Source organism: Panthera uncia, chromosome A2, assembly GCF_023721935.1.
Source record: "Panthera uncia isolate 11264 chromosome A2, Puncia_PCG_1.0, whole genome shotgun sequence".
Classification (NCBI taxonomy): Eukaryota; Metazoa; Chordata; class Mammalia; order Carnivora; family Felidae; genus Panthera; species Panthera uncia.
This window is the reverse complement of record NC_064816.1, coordinates 88,212,667-88,223,565: the sequence shown is the minus strand read 5'-3', so window position 1 is coordinate 88,223,565 and position 10,899 is coordinate 88,212,667.

Sequence of the window (10,899 nt, the reverse complement as noted above, 5' to 3'; positions counted from 1 at the left end):
CTATGCTAAACACTTCACATGCATTATCTTACTTAATCCTCATGCCAATTCTCGGAAGTACTCATATTATCCCCAATTCTCAGAAGCAAAAAATGAGGCTTAAAAATATTGAGTGCCTTGCCTGATAGGAGGCAGAGCTGGAATTTGAACTGGAGGCAATGTGCCTCCAAGGCCACTCCCTTTTAACACCACAGTATAATGGAGGACACTCATGCCATCCTCCAAAACATTCCTTCAAATGCATATATTAGGCTGGATGGACTGAACCACTGACAACTCTTTTTCGAAATATTATTTAAAGAGGGGGCTCATTAGTACTTTCAATATCCCTGATTGCCCATCTTCAAGACTCCACATTTGCCTAGTGTTGATTTTAGCACACCCTATGAGACTGTAGTGACTGCCATGGCAGTTTCAACACTGAGTTCAACTTTGTTGCAAGTGCCATGAAAATCTTCCCGCTCCAGTCTGATGACAAGCTAGCATAAGCCTCAGAGAGAGAGCTTGGTTCAGCTGGAGGCAGGCAAAACCCCTGACCTGAGGACTCAGAAGAGTAGCCAAGAACAGCTGAGCTCTACTCCGGAAGCTCAAACTCAAATTTTGTGTTCTTTCTCTCTGGTTTCACCTCAGTGCTTTATGCAGTGAATGAACTTATTTGTTCTTGAGGTCCAGTGACTCACCTAGGAAATCTCTTAACATTGTTCACTTAGTATTTTAATGCCAGTTGAGAAACTTGAGTGCTTAAAAAAAAAAAAAAAAAAAAGATTCCATACCATTACCTAGTTGCCAGTTTCCCAGTTCTGTAAATTACGAACAGTCTCTGGATGAAACTCACAATACACCAAAGACTATCAGAACAGGATCAACTAGAACTAAACTTTCCCCCATAATTTTTATGTTTATTTATTTATTTTTGAGAGAGAGAGAGAGAACACAAGCAGGGGAGGGGCAGAGAGAAAGACACAGAACATGAAGCAGGCTCCAGGCTCTGCACTGTCAGTGCAGAGCCCAACGTGAGGCTAGAACCAGTGAACCGTGAGATCATGGCCTGAGCCGAAGTCGGGTGCTTCACCAAGTGAGCCACGAAGGCGCCCCTCCCCTATAATTTTTAGACAGTCAACAGGTTTTCAGGAACACAATCAGCATAATAGTTCCATTTTTACTAACGCTGTCTCTTGTTAGAAACAGAAGAAAATGAAACAACTAGAGAAAGCAAATAAAATACAAAACATACAGAAAGAGTAAAGACTCCTTAAAAAATTGTAAAACGAAGAAAAAGAATGACAGAGTGACTGCTCAAATTCCATTCAGACAGAGGGGGAGAATCTATTGAAATGGAAGAGTTCTGCCAGAATCTGAAGCTGGCTCCAGGCTCCAACCTGTCAGCACAGAGCCCAACGTGGGGCTCAAACTCACCGACCCTGAGATCATACACCCTGAGCCGAAGTCAGAGGCTTAACTGACTGAGCCACCCAGGGGACCATAACCAAAATTTTTCTAGTTGTACTTCCACCCATTGTTCTTAGGACCATCATTTAAAGTTAGGGCCTCTCCAACTATCTGAGGTAAAGGCCAGATTTTTTGTTTTTGTTTTCTGCCAGTTTACCACAGACTCTGTGTGTGTGTGTGTGTGTGTGTGTGTGTGTACACAAAATCACATGCTTACATGTTGTGGCAACATCATATTGCTATAAAAATTTCTAAAGTTTTAAGCTCAAATTCTGAATTTATCAGATGGCTAACAACCAGGCCACAAACCGGCGCCATCTGCAGACCACACTTAGAATAGCACTCAAAGATAGGACTAACAACATGGTTAGGCTTGGGTTCCTCCAGAAGCCGACACTGAGGCAAGGATTCCATTACACACAGTTTACTTTGGAAATGAAATCATTAAGTATAGGAATAGAGTAAGAAAGTAGAGCAGAGAAGGAATAAAGTGTGAATTTTCAAGCTGGTTTCCATTGTGGGCCCAACTCCCCTGGGAAACTCTGGAAGACAGTGTTAAATGTACCTGAGATTTATCCCTATTGAGGGGAAGGGAAGATGGAGGTTTTATGCACCAAATCTGTTTGTTATTGGATAAAAGAAGCTTCTAGGGCATTAACTTTGGCTCTCCTGACTTTTGCTATATACTCTCACCCCATTTGCCAACGTGGCCAGAAAAAAGCCTGCAGGCAAAGCATTACAGGTGTTCATACAAGCAGCTTTCAGTTTGCAGAGGTGAATGCCAAAAGGATGAGGTATAGAAATAACAACCACTACATAATCCAGTACAAAACCGTGCAAAGGGTATGAACAGAGAGTTTATGTGGGAAAAAGTATCTCCAACATATGAAAGGATATTCACCTACATTCATAAAGAGATGCATGAAAACTGAAACTACATTAAGATGCCATTTCTCACCTAATAGGTGGGCAAAAATCCAAAAGTTTGAGCACACTCTGTGTGGGTGAGGCTGTGAAGACACGTATTTGCATACATTGCTCTTGAATGTGCAAACTGGGACCACCCTTATAGATAGCAATAAGGCAGTATCTTTTGATACTAAAAATGCATAGTTAAGTTTGGGCCCAGAGGCCCCACTCCCAAGAATTTATCCTATAAATATCTCTGCAAGATTTTGAGGTGAAAAATAGGCATTGCTGCTCATTTTTCTTGTTTTTTCATGAATGGCAACATCATACAAACAGAAACTGGGCAAGAACTCAAGCAATGATCTTTGGAACTGGTTATGTTACCTGTGGTGCTTTCACAGATGGAATTCTATACAACTATTTAAAACAAATGAGGCTCCCTGGGTGGCTCAGTTGGATGAGTGTCAGACTCATGATTTCAGCTTAGGTCATGATCTCACAGTTCATGAGATCAAGTCCCGTGTCAGGCTCTGTACTGACAGTGCAGAGCGTGCTTGGGATTCTCCGATCTCTCTCTCTCTCTCTCTCTCTCTCTCTCTCTCTCCCTCCCTCTCTCTCTCTCTCTCTGTTCCTCCTCTGCTAGTTTTCTCACTCTCTCTAAAATAAATAAATAAATTTTTTTTAATGAGGCACCTTCTTTATACATATATGGAAAGATCTCCAAAATATATTACTAAGTAAAAAAAGTTCAAAGTGCAAAATAGCATGCATAGTTTGATTCCTTTTGTATATGTGTATTTGCTTGTAATTGCCTGAGGAAACACTGTGGAAGGATTCAAAAGAAATGAATAAAAAAATCATACCTAAACAGTAGAAACAGAAGTAGATGCATTGATACATTTTCTATTGTTTTGATTTTTTAATTATATGAGCAGTTTACCTAATTTTTTAAAATATATGTAATTTAAAAAATAATTCATTGCATGTTTCTGCTAAGTCTTCTCTTGTTTAGGCTAAACCTCTCGAGCAGTGTCAGTATTTCCTCTTATATAATAATTTAAAAATCTTTCATTACTCCACTCTCTCTTCTTTAGACCTTGTGCAAACATTTCAGTGTTCCTTTCCTAACACAGTTGCCTGAACCAAAAATAGAACTCTAGGTGACGTTTAGCCAGGTTACAGGACAATATGATTGGTGCTTCCCTTATTCTGGATCATTAATGTAGGTCTCTATTAATGTAGGTATTAGGTGCATTAGGTGGTTGTTGTGGCATTTTTGAAAGTCACATAATATCAGGACTGCATGACATAATATACCTAAATTCTTTCCACACTCTGCCCCAGTAGCCCCATCTCAGCCCCTTCCACCACCACCCCACCCAACACTGTTTGCCACAGATATTTTTACACTTAAGTGTAAGGCAAAAACAAATAAGCACTCTGTACTATCTTCACCATAAATCTGTAAATCTAAAACTGTTCTAAAATAAAAGGCTTATTAAAAAAAAAAACAGACAAACAATCCACCCTATCATTATTAAAGTTTATTTTGTAGAAAATAACCTATCCCTCAGACCTGAAAGATTATTTTAAATATTAATTGCATTTTCCAACATGTGTGCTGTCCAGACATTTCCTAAATATAGCTTCCGTGTCTTTATTTTAGTTTTTGATAACAAATCTAGAAAGTATTTTATCCATAACCTCCAACTTCAAGTGCAATATTTCATAGGCTAGATGAAGCCTAGAGATTATCTAATCTAATAAACTCATTTCCCAGATGTGGAAACTGAAGTCCAAGGGGGTGAAGTAATTTCTGCAAGGTCACACAGCTACATCGTAACAAAGCAGAATTAGACCACAGATGAACTGATTCCCAGGCTAGGAGTTTTTCTGGTCCTTTTGGAAGATGATTCAGTTGAAAACAAATTGGCTGGAGATCAAAATCAAAATGGTCAAAAGGACAGACTGATCAGAAACAGGTACATCCAGTCACCAATTTTGGACTTTTCAGTCAGTGAGGAGTACCTCACATTTGGGAAAATAAAAAATAAGACTAAAATAACAGCACTATCTAATGGTGTATTTAGATTGCCTACAATTATTGGAATGGTAAATAATGAAAAATGATATTTTAACTTCTTTCACATTCTCTAATTAAAATAATATTTAGATTCTTAGACATTTTAGGAATATACAGCAACAAAAGTTGTACATTATTGATCTCTGTTGGAATCTTTGCCCCATATGGGAAGAAGACTTTGTCAAACTGCTTTAATATAGAAAAAAAATTACGTTAAAAGTGGTTTTTAAAACTGGCTAAATGTATCAGGTAGACATCGGTGGCAGCCATAGAGATGACCCACTCCCATGGCCCTTCAAGAGAACCTGCTGATTGACAGGAATGCAGCACCTCATTCACTCAATCCACCCTCCACATTGAAGCTGGGCTGCTCCTGGCCAACAAACTGTGCGTGACAGGGGGACTGGAACCAAGCAATTACCGACCGCTTCACACAAGATTCTCTAACGGGCACATTTTGTTTGAGTATTTCCCATTGCCCCACCAGGAGTTTTTCACACCTGCACCAGGATCTGAATCCCTTCCTACCCCATTGTTCCCTCACTTCCCTCTTTCACAGGTGTAAGACCTGCACTGCGATATGAAGGCTCCCTTCCGCCTTATCCATCATGGCATTTCCTCCAATGTATCTCTTGTTCTACCTCGCTGTCTGCTTCTTGGAGGACCTGACAAGTATTGGTGGCCGTAAAGTCACAAAAAAAATAAATTATTTTTTATTACAATATATACAAAAAAATCTTCACACTTACTGCGTCTTTTGTTGAATACACCCTTTAGCAATTAGCTTCACTGACTTGAATACTAAGACAAGATGGGCATAAATAAGCAAAGATGCGCATTAACGGTGTGTCGGGACAGTGCTACTAGAAGTGGTAACTTATGTGGATCCTGAGAAACTTAACAGAAACCCATGGGGGAGGGGAAGGAAAAAAAAAGAGGTTAGAGTGAGAGAGAGCCAAAGCATAAGAGACTCTTAAAAACTGAGAACAAACTGAGGGTTGATGGGGGGTGGGAGGGAGAGGAGGGTGGGTGATGGGTATTGAGGAGGGCACCTTTTGGGATGAGCACCGGGTGTTGTATGGAAACCAATTTGATAATAAACTTCATATATTGAAAAAAAAAAAAAAAGAAGTGGTATCTACTTCCCAAGTTCAAATCCCATACCTGTAAAACAGAAGATAATATGTGTTCCTAAAGATTTAAAGATATAAAATATCCTTCAAAACACACAAAATAAAAACATGTATTTCTGTTTCACTGAAAATTTTGAAACCGATGGTCTCAGAGAGCGGTAGCTTGGGCAGCAGAAGTTGAAATGGCCAAATGTGAGTGAAAAAGTATGGGTTTAGCCTCTCCTCTACCCAGAGACTGAGGTGGCCAGGGGAATGAGGGTTGTGGAATGAAGCATCCAAGTGATGACAGCCGCCTTACGGAGTCTTAGTAAAACGCAAAGGTTTTAGCAAGAATCTTCACACGATGTAGTGAAGTGCTCTAAGAGTTATCTCTAAGGACACTCAAAGCGAAGAGCCTAAATCAAGCCAACTCTCAACAGCAGTAGCACATAGCCAGAGGAGCCAGAACACAGATGCCAACGGCTGTGTGGACAGGACCAGACCCCACCCCATCTTCTAGCCACAAGCAATCCCTGGCTCCTGCTTTGATAAAAAAGTAAAAGAGCATAAGACACAAAGAGTTCCTCAAATTGAATCTGGCTAGTTGAGTGGTAGCTCCAAAGAGTTGTTCTAATTTAGAAAATTAAGAATTGTAGCATTCCTTATACCCAGGAATTATGCATCAAAAGTTACAGAAGGATAGAAAATGAAAATTGATGGATGTCAAAAAGTGAGAAATAAAAACTAAATTAAAAAGAACACACAGGGGCACCTGGGTGGCTCAGTGGGTTAAGCGTCCAGCTTCAGCTCAGGTCATGATCTCACAGTTCGTGGGTTTAAGCCCCACATCGAACTCTATGCTGATAACTCAGAGCCTGGAGCCTGCTTCAGACTCTGTGTCTCCTTCTCTCTCTGTCCCTCTCCTGCTTGTACTTTCTCTCTCAAAAATAAACACTAAAAAAAAAAAAAAAAAAGAAAGAACCCACAAATAGATGCCATGAATGCATAGAGAGGGAAAAGTGAAGGAAGGAACGCAAACAAAGTTGTTGTTGTTGTTCATGTTACTGTTGTTTTTAAGATTTAGGAGAAAATATGACAGAAAAAAATAGGATAAAATAGGCAGAGAGGGAAAGGATTAGGACCTAAGGGCGCTGGGTGGGGAAAGATATATTTTGGAACAATGCTGGGAGTGTCTGACCACAGCAAACACTTTCAGGTGAATCTCCTTCAGGTTTCCTTTAGGAATTTGACAAAAGATCTGACTAAAAATAAGTAGACCATAAAACCTATGACCCACAAGGAACTGGTGTGGCCACAGATCACCCCTCATACAATGGAAATGAGCTAATCAGAAATGGACAACCCAGCACCTACAGTTATCCAGCCAATAAAGATAAAACCTGAGAAGGAATGAGGGGAAAGGGAGGGGTGGGGGTGGGGCGGCCAGAACCTTATAAAACAAGGACCCTTGCCTATTGTCAGGGTTCCCTCTCTGTAAAGAGAGCTCTCCTACTATTCTTCCTTTTTAATCTTACATTCTTTTTTTTTTTATTTTTTTTAATGTTTATTTTTCACAGAGAGAGAGAGACAGAGCATGAGCGGGGGAGGGGCAGAGAGAGAGGGAGACACAGAATCAGAAGCAGGCTCCAGGCTCCCAGCTGTCAGCACAGAGCCCAACGTGGGGCTCAAACTCACAGACCGCGAGATCATGACCTGAGCCTAAGTTGGACGCTCAACCGACTGAGCCACCCGGGCGCCCCTAATTTTATATTCTAATAAACTTTTGCCTGCTGCTCATTATGTGTCCACCTCTTGAGACAACGAATCCTGGGTATTGTGGTAAAAATCCTGCAACAAAAGTACTAGAAATAGCCAGAAAATAAAAGAGAGCTAATACAAATGCACTTGGAGAACTGTAAGATAACATCTAAGAAATGGGACAAATAAAACGTTTAAAACCATAACTAGAGAAGTTTTCTGAAAAAAAAAAAAGAAAAAGAAAAAGAAAAAAAAGGTTTCTTGAATTAAAAAGTGTTGGATCGGGGCACCTGGGTGGCGCAGTCGGTTAAGCGTCCGACTTCAGCCAGGTCACGATCTCGCGGTCCGTGTGTTCAAGCCCCGCGTCAGGCTCTGGGCTGATGGCTCAGAGCCTGGAGCCTGTTTCCGATTCTGTGTCTCCCTCTCTCTCTGCCCCTCCCCCGTTCATGCTCTGTCTCTCTCTGTCCCAAAAATAAAAAATAAAAAACGTTGAAAAAAAAAATTAAAAAAAAAAAAAAAAGTGTTGGATCTATATACGTATCAAGGAGAAATGCTGCGTGATCAGGTCATGATCTTGCGGTTAGTGGGTTCAAGCAGTGTGTCACGTTCAGTGCTGACAGCTCAGAGCCTGGAGCCCGTTTCAGATTCTGTGTCCCCCTCTCTCTCTGCCCCTCCCCACTCATGCTCTGTCTGTCTCTGCCTCTCTCTCTCTCAAAATAAAAATTTTAAATAAAAAGGAAAAATGCTATATTAACCTATAAATGATATATTTTATTGGACATATCTTAGTAAAATTATTGAATTTCAAATATAAGGAAAAAACTCTTTAGGTAGTCATGAACAATGAAAATCAGATTGGCACCCATTTTCCAAGCAGCAATATTTTGTGGTAGAAAACACTGGAGCAATATCTTGAAGATACTCAATGAAAGAAAATAAGGAACTAAGGATTTACATCTAGTTAAATTGTTCTTCAAACGTAAAGGTGACAGATAGAGATGTAAAGGCTCTTCCTGAAGAAGGTACTAGAGAAGGATCCAAGCAAGTGGATGGCAGAAGGTCCAGCATAAAGCTGACAGGTAAGCACTGAACATACTCAACTGTGGAACAAAGACCAAAAGACAGGGGTAAGGCTGACCAAGTAGTATGTACATTCCAAAATGTCCTGACAATGTGTAAATAATCCATACAGAGAGCAAAAATGCGAGGGGAAAGAAAAGCATACAAGGAAAGGAGAGCAGATATAAGGTATGAACCTTCCAGGGATACCTCTTAAGATACCCAATGAAAGAAAATGTGAGCTAAGGATATCTCCTGAAGGTGATAAGCCGTGTCATAGTAGTTTAATTGTCCTTAAGAATATACAGACTCAAATTAGATAAAACTATCACGTTCTGTCTTTTTAATACAAAAGATCAAAATTAAGACAAAAAATAAAATTGAACAGTAGGGGAGAGGAAGAACAGAGGAGAGGTAGCAGTAATAAGCTATTTTAAGTCCTGGTTCTCATAGGAAGCCAGGATCTAAACAGAGAGAAGATTAGGGCATTAGCAGAAAAGTAATAATTAGAATAAAAATGAAAAGTACTCCTAATTATCATCAGATATTAAGACATATTGTACAGTCACTATAATTAAAACAGTGTGTGGTAGAGGGGCACCTGGGTGGCTGAGTCAGTTAAGCGTCCAACTCGATTTTGGCTCAGGTCATGATCCCATGGTTAGTGAGTTCCAGCCCTGCATGGGGCTCTGTGCTCACAGCATGGAGTCTTCTTGGGATTCTTTTTCCTCTCTCTCTCTATCCTTCCCCTTCTCTCTCAAAAATAAATAAATTAATTAATTAATTAAAAAAAAAAAAAAAACACTGCTCATTTTGTGTCTCAATTTGCTCTTGAGACAACAAATCCTGGGTATTGTGGTAAAAATCCTACAACAGAAGTACTAGAAATAGCCAGAAAATAAAAGAGATCTAATACAAATGCATTTGGAGAACTGTAAGATAACATCTAAGAAATGGAACAAATAAAACATTTAAAACCATAACTCGAGAAGTTTTCTGAAAAAAAAAAAAAAGAAAAAGAAAAAGAAAAAAAAAGGTCTCCTGAATTTAAAAAGTGTTGGTACAGGGGCGCCTGGGTGGCGCAGTCGGTTAAGCGTCCGACTTCAGCCAGGTCACGATCTCACGGTCGGTGAGTTCGAGCCCCGCGTCAGGCTCTGGGCTGATGGCTCAGAGCCTGGAGCCTGTTTCCGATTCTGTGTCTCCCTCTCTCTCTGTCCCTCCCCCGTTCATGCTCTGTCTCTCTCTGTCCCAAAAATAAATAAACGTTGAAAAAAAAAAAAAAAGTGTTGGTACAAATAGAACAAAAAAGAAAGTATGTAATAGACTCAAGTGTATATGGAAATCCAGTATCTGATAAAGGTGGCATCTCAAATTACTGAAGAAAAAGATGAACTATAATAAATAGTGTTAGGACAACTAGACATAAATTAGGAAAATAAAATTAAGTCAGGTGAATACTTAATACCACGATAAATTCCAGATAAGCCAAAGTTTAAATGTTATGAACTGAAAAACATACTAAAAGAAAACATGGGAGAAATGCCTTATCACCTGAGCAGAGGAAAACCTTACTAATTCAAAATCTAGAAGCTATGAGATAAAACATTGAGATATCCAATCATGTTCACATTTCCTTAAACTATTGGCATTGACACAACACAACATAAGCTCAAAGCTAAAGGTAAAAGACAAATGGTAAACTGAGAAAATATATTTGCATGTAAGTGGCTAATATGCTTAATTATTAAGAGTTCTTACTGAGAAGAAACTAACAACCTGATAGAAAAGCAGCAAAATGTATCAGCCGCCATTCCCAAAGGAAGAAATGAAGATGGTGCCTAAATATATGAAAAGATGCCCAAACTTACTCTTATTCAGGAAATGCAAATGAAAACTACAATGAGTTTTCATACAATTTCTCATATATCAGACTGGCAAACATCCCAAAGTCTGACAACGTACTCTATTGGCAAGGTTCTGGCAAACAGCTGATGAGAATACAAAATGGTACAACTCGCAGGCAATGGAATTTGATAAGATCTTAAAAAAAAAAAAAAAATGCTACCAATCTATCTAGAAATTTCACTTCTAGGAATCTACCTCCAAAACATTTCAGCAAAAATAAAAAATGACTTATATGAACAAAATAAAAAATGACTTATGTGACTAATATAACTCTGTATGTTAACTAACCGGAATCAAATTTAAAACTTAAAAAAATGACTTGTATGAAAAGTATATTTTTTCAATGGCAAGATATAGAACAGTATACATAGTAGGATAACATTTGGATTAAAAAAGGAGATTATTAATATATATGTAATTTTGTTATATTTGCAAAAAGAGAAACTAATAAAAATGGTTATCACTAGAACAGTGATTCTCACATATTACATAACATTCACCTGCAGAGACTGACTCCCAAGGTTTCTGATTTAGAAGTTCTGAGATGGGGCCCAAGAATTTGTATTTCTAACGTTCTCAAGTGATGCTGAAGCAGCTGGTCTGGAGACCATACTCTGCCCCCTA